The sequence below is a fragment of the Eucalyptus grandis genome, chromosome 2, assembly GCF_016545825.1.
Source record: "Eucalyptus grandis isolate ANBG69807.140 chromosome 2, ASM1654582v1, whole genome shotgun sequence".
Classification (NCBI taxonomy): domain Eukaryota; kingdom Viridiplantae; phylum Streptophyta; class Magnoliopsida; order Myrtales; family Myrtaceae; genus Eucalyptus; species Eucalyptus grandis.
Window position 1 is genome coordinate 32,427,653 of NC_052613.1, and position 13,908 is coordinate 32,441,560.

At 38.8% G+C, this 13,908-nt stretch overlaps 1 pseudogene; it reads left to right on the forward strand.

The window, feature by feature from the left end:
• The first annotated feature begins 478 nt into the window (after window positions 1-478).
• LOC108956456 lies at window positions 479-7,355 on the forward strand (annotated as a pseudogene).
• Window positions 7,356-13,908: the final 6,553 nt, after the last annotated feature.

The following is a 13,908-nucleotide window of genomic DNA, read 5'->3' on the forward strand; positions in this document are numbered from 1 at the left end:
TAAAATCTTCAAAATTAACTACTGCTTAATAAAAAAAAAGAACAAATATAAAAACGTGAGGTACTATATGAATACTAAATGAATTATTTCTGTAAAATGAACTATGATATATGGAAATAAGAATCTAATTGATGCTATTCAAATGTAATGCAATCTACTTCAATTCCCTTAAAAGCAATCCTAGGTGAAATTTTCGATGCAGATGCAATCCTAGATGAAATTAATGAAATTCTCATTAAGAAGTAGTCTGAGAATATATAAAATTTGCTTCAGAATCAGAACACAGCAAATTCGAAAGTCTAAGGGCCCCCCGCGCGGCTTGACGCCGATGAGGTCCCGACTTCTTCTTCTTCTCCCTCGTCCTCCTCTGTTCTCTCACCTGTGCGCAGAGAGGCACGGAGAGAGAGAGAGAGAGAGATGAGAAAATGAGAGTTTCTCGTTGTTTACTTTCGCGAGAAAATGAGAAGAAAAAAAGAGAATGTGCGGTGTAACTGTCGACCGGCAGCGTTTGGATTGGCCGTGGTGTTTTGAGAGTATCGGCGATTTTTTGGACAGAGACGCCCCCGAGAGAGTACCGGCAGAGCTGGTGGACGGTTCTGTGGTCCGAGGAGATCGGCGCGTCCAAGTGATCGAACCGTCCGTCCCCCGTCCCCGCCACCCAGAAAAATGATCGGATCGCTCGGTCGTCGGTTTGTCACTGAAAGCTAAATAAAAAGGAAGGCGAAGCAGGGTATGCCGAAGACCGGGACAACCGCCATCATCATCATCGAGGAGAATCAATGCTGTTATTATGCTGTGTTCAAAGCACCCCACAAATCGTTTTGTAAATCCCTATCCTTTCTTAGTGGCAGGCTTTCCTAAAGCCCTAGGAAACAGCACAGAAAACAAAATCAATGAGATGCCGGGATAGAAAAATAACTCCATTCCTGGTCAGCCTCCTGTCCCATCGATGCTAACAAATCGACTTTCTCTCAACGAAGTAGCAAGAAAGAAAGAATATGGTTTTAAGGAAGGTCTATTTCCAAGAAGCAATTGGGAACCTATTGCTTATGATGTGTCATCATCCATTGGCAGCTCTACAACTGATGTCAATCTGGACAGCTTTAAGTTAGTAATTATTTTAATCATTCAGCTCAAGAGAGCAGTGGCGTCAAGTCGTCAAACAAATCAAATCAGTTGATCAAAGAGAGTAGTCACTAAAATCCTTCCAGTAAGAGTAGTCCGATGTTGGGATGTAGCACAGGCCAATATAATACGATGCCTTGTGAAGAGCGCTTGAAATCCCGCATCAAGGAAGACCCTCTTAGGACTCTGGAGAATTTGCAACATGGCGTAGCAGATTTTTCGAGCGGGTGTGGTGGTCATGGAATTTCTTTTCCTGATCCGAAAAAGTGCACTAATGACAGATTCATGGACGCACTAATGACAGATTCACGGACACAAACTTCATGTTGAAGAATTCAGAAGGGCCCAGTGCATCAATTGATAGTTATACCAATAAAGGTGATGATGTTGATGTTGGTGATGAGATTCAATGGGAACATTGGGTCATTGGTGAAAGGATTGGACTAGGTATTGCTTTGATTAAGTGCAGGTCCACATATTAGCTCAGAGAGCAAGACTCATGAATTCATATATGTTGATCCTGTTGCTGCATTTTTGATGAAATTTGTCTAGTATTATGAGATATGCTTTATCACCATTTTACTGCCTAATATGCTCATGGCTAGCTAGCCTTGTAACAAGAAGGGCATGCCTTCTAATAGAAAGTTCCTATGGCAATCCGAATGTAAGCATAATTGCAGTAGTTATTATAGGATGTACTGCAACGTTTCCGCATTGAATTGCATTTACTGTTTATTGTGTCAGAAACTTTACCCCATTTCATTGTCTTCCAAACAAGCTCTTATGGAGAGGTCTATCATGCTTACTGGAATGGCAAGGTCAGTTTCAAATATTTCTAAATTCTTGCAAATCAAGAACTGGCATTGCGTTAGTTACTTGAAGAGTTCCTTTATTTTTGGTTGTGACTTCCATTTGTTTGAATTTATGGAATGAGATTATATCCGTTGACTCCTTTTATATGACTGCTTTTAAGCAAGAGATCCTCCTTGAAAATCACAAGTAGTCTTTTAGTCAAAAGAGATGACGGTTAGTACTAATTCAGTGTCCTGCTTTGTGCTAATGTTTTAGATTTTTGGACTAAGCAGCTACTGTGTAATAGTGACATCAGATATAGTATCAAAATCTGGCATTTCAACCTGGGTTGGTAAAAAAAAAGCTCCAGAATCGGTACCTTGACATACGCACATGACTTGTTGGACTGGTGCCAACCATAATAACTAAATCCTCGTTGCTCATTCATGGCCTCGTCTTGCTACTCTCTCTTTTGTACTTTGGATAAGCAAAAGGAAATTTTACTTTGGGCCCCCTTGCTATTCTGTTATTAGGTGCTGGCAAGATTCTGCTTCTATGTTTGGCTCTTCGGTGAAGAGTTGCAAGTTCTCTGGATTTAATTGAATCCTTTTTATGAAGACTGAAGATTTTTGTACAAATAGTCACAATGAATAGGCTGTTGCAAAGTCTTTTTGTAATTTGTTAGTCTGCGACTCAATCAAACCCCGCCCATTTGGTAAAAGCACTTTAAACACTGGGTTGTTTAGGTTTGTCGTTCTTATGGTTTTATATACTCTTAAATATCAAGAAATGGAAAGAGAAGCAGTAGACGACTTTTTCAGTTTTTAACATTCTCCGAAGAATTTTATGCACTCATTATCGGTACTTTGCAATTTAGACATTACCTTTTGCAAAATACTTGGTGGTGATGTGTTTTAATATTAAAAATCTATGATGTGTAAGACCTAAGATAAATTGCAATGCATGTCTGAGTCTAACATCTAGCTTGACTTGCTTGTTTAAAAGGAGGTGGCTATGAGGAAATTTTTGGATCAGGATCTCTCAAGTGCTGCTTTGGATAAGTTCAGACGAGAAGTAAGCTATCAATAGGTCTTTCATTTGTGCTTTTTATCTTGCAGTTCTTTTTTCTTTTGGGAACAAAATCTTCCAGATTTATTGAGAACTCAAAACCTGTAAAGAATAAAACTTGGATGAACATTGTAAAGGAAAGAATTAGCACGGGCGCTTAATAGAGATGAGTTTCACAATAAGACTACCTTATCACGCCATGCATTCTGCATTGTCAGAAATATTACAGGAGAAAAGGGGCAATATGCTTTCCTGTTGCTTTGTTGATGTTGGCATAGAATTGGTGATTTAGTCTGCTTTTTTTGGTGATTTATATAACGCTGAGACATTAAATTAATGTTCTTTACATAAGATCCGAATGACACATAAAGTCTGATAGTTGAAAACAAAAGAGAAATATTTACGGATCACAAGTTCAGTTTAGTTTATGTGTATCTGTATGTATTTTGGAAGCTGATGAATTAGTGTGTTCAGTAATTAATTTGCATTTTGAGCAAGAACAAAACTGAGGACAAAGAAATGCTTTACCCATTTATCCAGCAACTGTAAGATAAATGACTATGCACCATGCTTTTTGCTTCTGTGCCAAGGTTGCTGATGATACGTAGACAGTGTCATCAGAATGTCGTACTTTTCATAGGTTTCATGATCTGTCCACATCTATGGAAATAATTGTGTTCGACGATTAATATGTTTGCTTGATTTGCTTATTTAGCAAGGAAAGAAATGAGGACTAATCAGAGCAATGAGTCAACAAATGCTTTCCAATATATCTAGGAAATTAACTGACCATATGTCTTGTTCTTCTGCTCCAAGGTGCAGATGATCCGTAGGCTGCGTCATCCAAATGTTGTTCTTTTCATGGGTGCTGCGGCTCATCCTCCTCATCTGTCTATCATTATGGAGTTTCTTCCAAGGTAAAATTTTCTGTACCTTAAAAAACCTTGGTAGTATGGGAACGACATCAATTGTTAGGGGGATACAGCTCATTTATCTACTGTTAAAGGTGTTAATATTTTGATGGTGTGCGACAATCTCATTTTGCTGTCTGATTTTTAATTTTGTTTACTTCTCCAGGGGAAACTTGTATAATATCATACATCGTCCTGTCATATTGATGAGAAACGCAGGATAAAAATGGCCCTTGATGTGGTATGAAATAATTGGTCTCTCTTCTCTTTGGTGTTGGAGATATAGAGATTTCCTTTTCTGAAATCGATTTAAGTGCTTATGGAAATTTTACAGGCAAGGGGAATGAATTGCTTGCACACAAGCCTCCCGACAATATTTCATTGAGATTTGAAATCACCAAATCCTCTTGTTGACAAAAACTCGATTGTCAAAGTGCATAAAACTTATTAATGTTGCCTGACACTTTCGTTTTCTTTCTTTCACTTCTTTAAATAGCAAATCAAGCTATTCTCTTGCGTACATATCATTCATCCATCTCCTAGGTGCTACTAACATCTTGCTTGGCCTTTTTCTCTTTTTCTTGGATACTCTTTTCCCTGACAATTTGAGCACCTCAGATAAGCTCAATATTGATTGGTATTAGCTTAATATGGGATAACATGTTAACTTTATTTCTTGTAGACTCTGACTTCTCATTCTCTCTTTTCACTGCCATACATGAACTTACATTTGTACAGAACCTTGATGTGGATGATTCTTGATTTACCAAACTTGCTGATGCGATGCAATTTCCATCAGAAATGTGCTCTGTGATTTCGATGTGAATGACAATCAAAGTCTGCAGTAAAATGTCGTTTGCGTCCTCACTAAAATTTATCATTGTGCAGGTTTGTGACTTTGGGTTGTCACGCTTGAAGCATAATACTTTCTTGTCATCCAAGTCAACTGCTAGAACAATAAAATTTGGAAGCTTTCTTGAAAATCATTCTTGAAGAGTTTTCAAGGATGGAGAGAGAACGGTATCCAACTATATTGAAATAGGTAAAGACATTTGGATGGTTTCTACAAATAGCTTTTAGTGAAGTTAAATGGACAATTAGCAACAAAAGAGGACACAGAGAGAAAACAACTAGAAACTTTATTTTTGGTCATTTCAGAATTAGACTTCTTCTCTAATGCAATCTTAAACAGTTGGACAAGCATGTACATAGTGATTCAATTTGTGAAATTAGAAAACAGTTTGCCATAGCATTACTAAACAATGCCCTAAGAGTCTGAGAGTCTTGTTTTCCATTTTTATTTTATACTTGGATTTGAAAGAAACCATTTTGATGTTTCTTGAGATTTTGAGCTGTTGCTAATGTGAAGTTTTTGGTCGTGTAAGGCTGAGTGGATGGCACCGGAAGTTCTCCGTAATGAACTGTCGAATGAGAAGTGAATTGTGCATATCTGAGGTAGCTTCAATTATTTTGTCCAAACTAAGTTTCTTAAGCTTGTCTTGCTTAGATTTTGCGATAGTCAAGCCTAAATGATTTCACTTATGAGCGTTGCTGTGATAATATGTTGTAATTATACTATTAGGCCTTGTGTTTTTGATTGCTTAAGCTAGAAAGCATTCTTCCTGGCCTACTTTTTTGTCGATATTGGGATTTGGATGGACTTGGATAATGTCCTTCTGATTGACCCTATCACTGATACCTTACACGATATTATCTATAGAAAAGAGAAAAAAGTTGCACCTTAAGCAAAGTTTCTTTTCGATTGAATGTGTATCTTTTGATGTCTGGAGAATAGGACATACAAAATTGAGAAGATGGAACTTTATTTGATCAGACTCTGCTTGGATGTGACTGTCAGGGAAAAAGAGCTTTATAAGAGCTGTATAACTGATGTTATTCGCTCTATATACGCGCTGCTTGAGATGATATGGTTAACCACAGCACTTCCTTTTCATAAGCTTAAGCTGTAGGAGCTACAAAACTTTATTCGATGTTACGTGGATTGTGCAGATGTGACATTTTTAGTTTGGAGTCATTCTCTGGGAGCTTGCCACTTTGAGAGTACCTTGGACTGGGATGAACCCAATGCAAGTTGAAGGTGACGTAGGTTTTCACAATCGCCGCCTCAAGATCCCCAAAGAAAGTCGATCCCTTGGTTGGAAAGATCATCTGGGAATGTTGGCAGAAGTAAGAAAAATTTGCAGCTACCAGATCAGACTGATCAGTCTCGAGTTCCCACTTCAGTTCACGTAGCTTCACTTCGCCGGGGCTTATGAGGTGTTTCGGGCAGGAATTGCCGTTGCTTCAGCTTTGAATCGCCGAGGAGACGGTCACCGAGTGGGCACAACCGTCGGGTCAGCATTGCGTGGCAGTCGTGGCGCACAAAAGCTATGGCGCCTTCCCTTGTTTCTGGGACAAACGACCCATCGACCTTGATGTTTGAGCACGCCAGGAGCTGGCACTGTCCAAACCAGGGGTAAATCGCTTCTTTTTTGGAGTCCTCGACGAAGTTACCGTCGCCCACCTGGTAATTGTTTCGATTCATCGCCAAGGGCTGAGTCCATGATGAACAGGGGGGGTTTGGATTTTGAGCTCTGAACACAGTTGTTGCGGGCTTTCCAGACCTGCCGGAGTAACGAGGAGAGGAGTTCGAACGAGACCGAGGCGTGTTTAAGATTCGCTAGCCATGCCTAAAACCTGGTTGGTCAGTCCGCGAATGTCGATTCTGATATTCATTGATGGGTTTTCCCAAATTTTGCTTTGTGCAGGGACACACGAGGAAGAGATGTTCAGTGATTTCTGGATGTTGCTCGCTTATAGCGCGGGTAGTTTCAGGTAGAATCTCTCTTCTGCACAAATTTTCCTTGGTCGCCGAGTGTCTTTTGACATAGCTGCCTGAGAAAGATGGGTGGTGGTAATAATCGTCTTCCATCTCCGATCAATAACAGCTGCCATCAGAACTCCGTCGCTAGCTGCCGCAGCCTTGGCCGCGATGGAGCAGAGCATTTGACGCTCATCACCACCACCAACTGAACTTCTCTCTCATGCTCTTTCTTTCTCTCCTGTCTAATGCATTGGAGATTCTTTTTAAGCTGACGATTTCACGGTCTGTAGGAGAATTCACAACAACAACAACCACAATGCACTCTCTGAAGCTTGGTGTGCGCGTGAGGGCTGAGGAACTGAGCGAAACAAGAACAAAACGCACAGACCGAGATGACGGTTCCTCTCTAGCAATTTTTAGCTGGGTTTCTCATGTTACATTCCTCACCAATTGATAGGAATTCCTGTTTATATAACGCCACACCCTTCATGCTCACCAGCTATTCGACAATTTGCCTTGCAGATGACCATGATGAATCAATTGATCAATTTGAGATTGTATAGGAGTGATTTGTATGTTGTTCAAGGTACTAACTGTATATGGCGAATGGATGCTTCATCCTTTGATGGCCTAGAGTTCTCCTTCCCTTGGTGCTTCTGTTTACTCATTCTCAGTTAATTAAATACTGCTTTGGGAGCGTGGCTGAATCATCCTATAAACTGAGAGCGTTTGGATTTATTTTTGCACTTGAGGTGTTCAAAGCATAACTGTCTAGGTTTTAATCTAAAGAAATTGTCTGTAACTGCAAATTGTTCATGTGTTGGAGTTGTAGCTTTTCTTTCGCATTAACTGCTGCTCTGTTTTGGGCTTGGTTGAGACTCCACTTCACATGTGATGGATGCGTTGGAGTAATGTTTGTGTCATGCTTGCGATGTACGTGCCAGTACATGGTGGCTTATCTCAGTTCTCATCATTAGCTTGCACAACATTTGATTCAAGATGTGCTATTTGTCGAAATTGTACACCCACTGCATTGTGGGCTTGCTGAATATGTCTATTCTTACTGTCCATGGCTCAAATTTACTGGGTTCATTGTTGTTCTTGCTGTACATGTTAAAAAATATGTTGATTTCTTGGCTATGAATGCTGTGTATGTTCATAACATGTTGTGGTCATGGTTATAAATGTTGTCTGTGACTTAAATTTGCTGATTCATGTTGATGCCTGTTGTCCATATCCATTCGTTGTTCAAACAACAATCGCCAAGATTTGTCTATGTGTTGTCTTAGTTGTGCGAGTTGAGATGAGGAATCCGTGTTAATTTTCAAGAAAGATAATCATGTTGTCATGCTTTAATTTGCTGAAATTGAACATGTGCCCGCTATACAAGCATTGATGATCTTCATTTGACTTCAATTTTCACTTGAGCTGATATACACTCGCAGAAGGATGTGTTTCAAGTCCATTAGTTAGATAGAATCATGAATTTCGGCCTTTAATGTTCTGATTTTGTTCTGGATTTTGCTGACATCACCGTTTTATTCATGATGTATACTAGTTTAAGACTCATGTGAGTGTTGTTTAGATGATAAGGTGACAATGTGTGCTCTTTTTTTTTTTTTTTTTGGTTGGAAGACAATGTGTACTTGATTTGCTACTTATTAGGACATGTTTGGGTATTGTTGGAGTGGTTTATTTGTAAACCTTGCGAGCTTAATGAGCTGGATGCTGCAGTGAATTCTCTTAGGCATTAATTTGAATGATTTTGTTGTCATTTATCTATTGGTTTGATGGTTCTTCAGTGATTGTAAGCATGTGGTTCATCTCCGGTATATACCCAAGTCTGCTGAAAATGCTAAGTTTCTCACCTTTGTCATGACGTCTGGATCACTTAATTTTGAAGCAAGTAAGGATAACTGCAGCAAAGACAAAACAGCACATCATACAAACTGTGGGCATTATATTTCAAGATTGATACTCATGTAGAACACCATATGCAATGCAAGAAGTTTGTTGCTGGAAAGTTAATATGCTTAATTTGTACTAGCTCCCTCCCTGCTACGCTTAATAAGCAACGCCAAATTTAAATTTCATAAGGCGACACAATTTCAGATAGTTAAGAGCTGTTTCTGCAGAATGAACAATGTAATTGTGTATAAGTCCTAGGCTTAGTTAGACTTTTGTCTTAATTTAGCAGCCCCTTTTGAATAAACTGACTAAAAATCCCAATTAAACTTGTTGCAGCATGCAATGCATGAGTTCCAAAAGGCCACGGCTCAAGAAGCAGACCAAAATTTGGTTCAAAGAAAACAAATCAGATTTACTGAAGTAAAGTCTGATGAGGAATACAAGAAGAAAACTCCAATTAGACGACCATGTTTTCTTTAGATCACGCGCAAAATTTAACATTATGTCGTTCAGATAGCGAGGTTTGAGTAGAATCCACATTGTGAAGAATGCTTCTCTGTTTTTCTGCGAACCATCCTCCGAAAGACAGGTTTTTTTCTGGTCACATCATCGGTTCGCGCGAAACGACAAGAGTAAAATACCGACAAGTGACAACATCGCAATGCAAAAAAGAAAAAAAAGATTCTGCAGCGAAAAAAGCGCGGATGCATGATTACATGGGCAGGCGACAGGTACAAACCTCAATTTGAGAGAAGAGAGCGGGTTGACCGCGAGCTCGGAAGAAGTGGTCAACTGCGTCGTTGGGACCGCCGTTGTTGCCTCCTCCTCCTCCTCCGCCGACTCCTAATCCTCCCATGGGGCCCTGTTGGGTCCCCCCGACCGCTTGTTGACCTCCTTTCACATCCGAAAAGAAACCCAAGCAACCCCCCATGCTCTCTCCCTTCCTCCCTTCCTCTCGAGCAAGTCCGATTTCACCTCCTTCGTAGATTCGATTCACACCCGCAATTCCTGTCTCTTCCTATCTCTCTGAAAACCCCTGTTTTTCACAACTATTGCTTCTGGTGAAAATTGTGGCACCCACCCACCCTCTCTATCCCTTTGTTGCGGTTGACAGTAAAGCCAAAACGCGTGGGGTCGGTTGCGACGTCTCGATCGAGGCTATGAAGTTCCTTATCCGAATCAGCGAAACAAATCCGCGTCGAAACGATCGCCCGGCCAGCGAAGGGAGGTAAAAGCGGTTTCCTTTTTGAAGGCCAAGAACCGTATCGTAACTGAATCAAGCCAGAAGCTTTGCGCGTGCCCTGGAATTCTTGGTAAAGTTTGTTGCCATATATAGATATAGGAGTGCGATTCGACGTGTATTAGGTGTTGATTTGCACTCTGACGTTTCCATCTTTTGTTTATCTGTTTACGACGACCATAACCAGCATCGAATATATCAACTCTGCTGGGGAAGTCAGGCAGAGAGAGGAGAGGAGAGGAGATGAGAGGAAGGTAGACGAGGGAATGAGAATGAAAATGAAGGATTGACCGAGAAACGTATTCAAGCCGTGCTGCCTTTGAAAAGTCTGAGGAAAAAGTCGTTTGGGAAATTGCTCGGACGACTTCCGAGGCTTGATGGATAAGGTCAAAAGTCGGATCTTGACTCTCGGAATCGCTGTTGAGAGGGAGAGAGAGAGAGGTAGCAAACTCGTTCTGACATCATCGTCTCTTGGTCTTTCTTTTGAATGTTTAACAATTGAACATGTGCGAGAACGTCGTCTCTTGGTCTTTCTTTTGAATGTTTGACAATTGAACATGTGCAATAACGTGCGAGAACGTGAGGGATTGAGCATGAAATTTCGTGGGTGTTGAGTTCACGTTCCCGGTCGAAGCTCTCTCCTTTTTTGTGTCTATCTTGCATAAATGGATGGAGTGCTATTAACGTGATAGTTAATACAATCACAAGCTTATGCATGTGCCAAAGAAAAAAAGAGACAATGCTCATGATTAAAAATTCAAAGTGATTAGAAAAGTGAGAAAGTATATATTTTAATGATTAAAAGATTTATTAAGTTATTAGATTTGTAACTACGAATATCTTACTCAAAATTTTAATTATCACATTCAAATTATTGTAATGTTATATCTACATTAAACATAGGAATAAGTAAAATAGACAGATTATTACGTTTAAAAGGAGGATCTCCGTTTTCTTATAAAAATACAGATATAAATTGATGCTTAATATTTAATGGATAAATTGATATATTCATGAAAATATTGGTCCCTCGGTTTCCTTTCCCTATCCATCACGTGCAATTAGACTTAATCCATCCAGGAGAGCATTATCAGACCATGAAAGATTAATGACATGTTGGTCTCTCAAATGCTGGGTTTTTAAACAAATTCTTAACAATAAAGGTAAAATTGGCAAAATATTTGAGCCAGAATGTAAATGCATAAATTGGTGTCCGGGAGAGCATTCACTTCAATATTTTCACACCATGTTTCTCTAAAGACAAAAAGTAGACAGTATATACTTGAGAAATTGGGTCTCTCGATAATGTGTGACTAGAAAAGTCTTTGATTATTTTCTTTGCCAGGGTTGTGCATTAGTGAATTATTTACTCATAGGCACAATAGTTCCAATTATACTTTTGATGATTGCACAAAGATGCTTGGATCACTCAATCCTATCTTAAACTTGATGCTCTCCAATGATATATAATAATTTCACGTTTTGTAATCCACGACATTCTTGATAATTTGCTTGCTCTCTAGCATATTCCTTTTCCTTAGACCTTTTGCAAGGTTGTAGTCATAGTGATATTGCTAAGGGAAATCGCCGGAATCATGGTTTGCATATATATATATATATATATATATATATATATATATATATTTATTGTTGGTCTATTTTACTCTAACTCTTGACTTAATCTTAAACTTTCGTGCTGCCTCTTTGTAGAGCGTGGGCGTCATACCTTATACCTGAAACTAAACGTCCTCACCTCCAACCCCTCTCGAAAAGGTGAGAAATCAAACTCTACATCTCCTCATTTTTATGTGGGAGGCAACCCTCATGGTTATGGTTTGCATATTTAAGATGTGGCAAGTGCGTTGTCTTCAAATCCATATTCAAACAATTCCTAATAGGTGGCCTCATTTAGCCATCTATAAAGGCGCACTCGTGATTCACGACTTGGCAAAAGGCAAGTTCCTTTCGTTCCCCCCAAATACAATAATGCCAAAAGCAAATACCTTTTCGCCAATGGATTGTCTCTTTTCAATTTTTAACTTTATTATACATCCTCTTTAATTTAAAGGTTTCATTATAGGAATTTATTAATAAATATTTCAAGATACCTACTACGAAGAAACCAAATGAAGAACTAAATTTTCAAACCATTAAATTTGCTAATCGAATATATAACCGGCTGTTTCTGAAATTAATTATATTTAAAATAACCCCTCTTTTTTTTATATGACACTTTACGCAAAAAAAGAAGAAGAAGAAATGGGCTGCAATTTTCAAGTCCCAAAAGATTTTATAATTTTTTCCCAACTCATAATTACTCAATTGGGGTCGAAATTCCCAAATTCGCCCAATCAAGATATTATAATAATGATCCCTATCAACTCCTTTCAGCATCTGTCCTTCTCCACAATAAATTTCCAAGAACTTCACCCCAGGGCTCATTTCGTCTCCTCAAGATTCGATTCAAAACACCAACATATACCTAAGTCAACGAAAGAGTCAAGCTAAGCACATGAACTACTCTTAACACCTCGTCATCTCCTCCCCCCAACCCAAAAAAAACTGTTATTAACGAATTCCCATTATGTCGAGTCCCCAAGATCATAAGAGGATTAGTCACTAAATTTATATGTATGGAGTTTCTCTAGCACTGGCATTTTTCATAGTGAGAAAAGTATTTTAACTCGAAAGATCCAACAAAGATTTGCAAATTGACAATAATAAAATGGTTACGATTCATTATTTCGTGGTCGGATTTGGATTTGATTTAGTCTGGTCCTATTTTGTAATAGTCGGCAGTTGGATTGATGTGTGAATTCTTGTTAAGACATTTTGAGTTGACAGATAGTTTCGTGAATGATTTTGTTCCTCAACTCTTTACAAGAGCACAAGCTAATTGAAAATAATATGTATTGGTAGTTTGTTGGAAACGATAATGAACACGCAATCTAGGACATTCTTCTTTCGCAATCACCAAAATTCTCCTCATAGCAAGAAGAGTTTTTAACCTAAAAGATCCAACAAACATTTGCAAATTGACTAGAATAAAGTGATCATGATACATCATTTTGTGGTTGGATCCAGATTTGATTTAGTCCGGTCCTATTTTGTAATAGTCGACGGTTTGATTTATGTGTGAATTCTTTTTGAAACATTTTGAGTTGATTTATGATTCCATGAATGATTTTGTCCCTCAACTCTTTACAAGAGCACAAGTTAATAGAAACTAATCTATGTACTAGGCAACACTAGAGGTGAGCATATTAGATCGATCGAACCTAGAATCGCCTAGACCGGATTGAACTGGCCAATTTGGTCTGGTTCTCGAGGGTGTCGGTCCGGTTTTCGATTTCATAAAAACGGAACCATTGATTTTTGGTCTTGTTCCCGGTTTTGAGGGAGAATTAAACTGGACCAACTCTTTTTTTTTTTTTTATAAATATTTTCTTATGTTCTTAAAAATAGTAATAAACCCTACAATAGTAACAACTCTAGTATTTTTTTTTTTTTTTTTTTGGCTAAGTGGCAAGTTCCATTAGACTGGACCAACCGGTCCAGTCCATCCGGCCCCCTGTCCAAATAGTGGGAAGCGATCCTCCCTGTTCAGTTCCCAATTCCTAGGTGAGACTAGACTGGACTGTGAATCGATCACCCTTAGGCAACATTGGCAGTTTGCTGGAAATGATAATGATCACGCAATCTAGGACATTATTCTTTCACAAACACTAGTATTCTCCTCATGAAAGAACAATCCCACAAACAAGTGTACTAATGGCAATGGGAAACATAGTGGGAGGGTTCAATGTAGTCACTTAAATACCAAAAGCAATAAGCATTTGAGACAAATCAACCTGGATGATTTCACTGCCACTTGATATCAAAGCCTGACCTTTGCCAAATTTTGCTGAATTTAACTCAAAAGTCGGCCTTACAACGCACATATCTAAAAGGGGAAAATAACAGAGTATAGGTACACAATTTAGTAATATTATGACAAAAGAACTAGATGATCGATAAGAAAAGAAATTCCATTATATTTC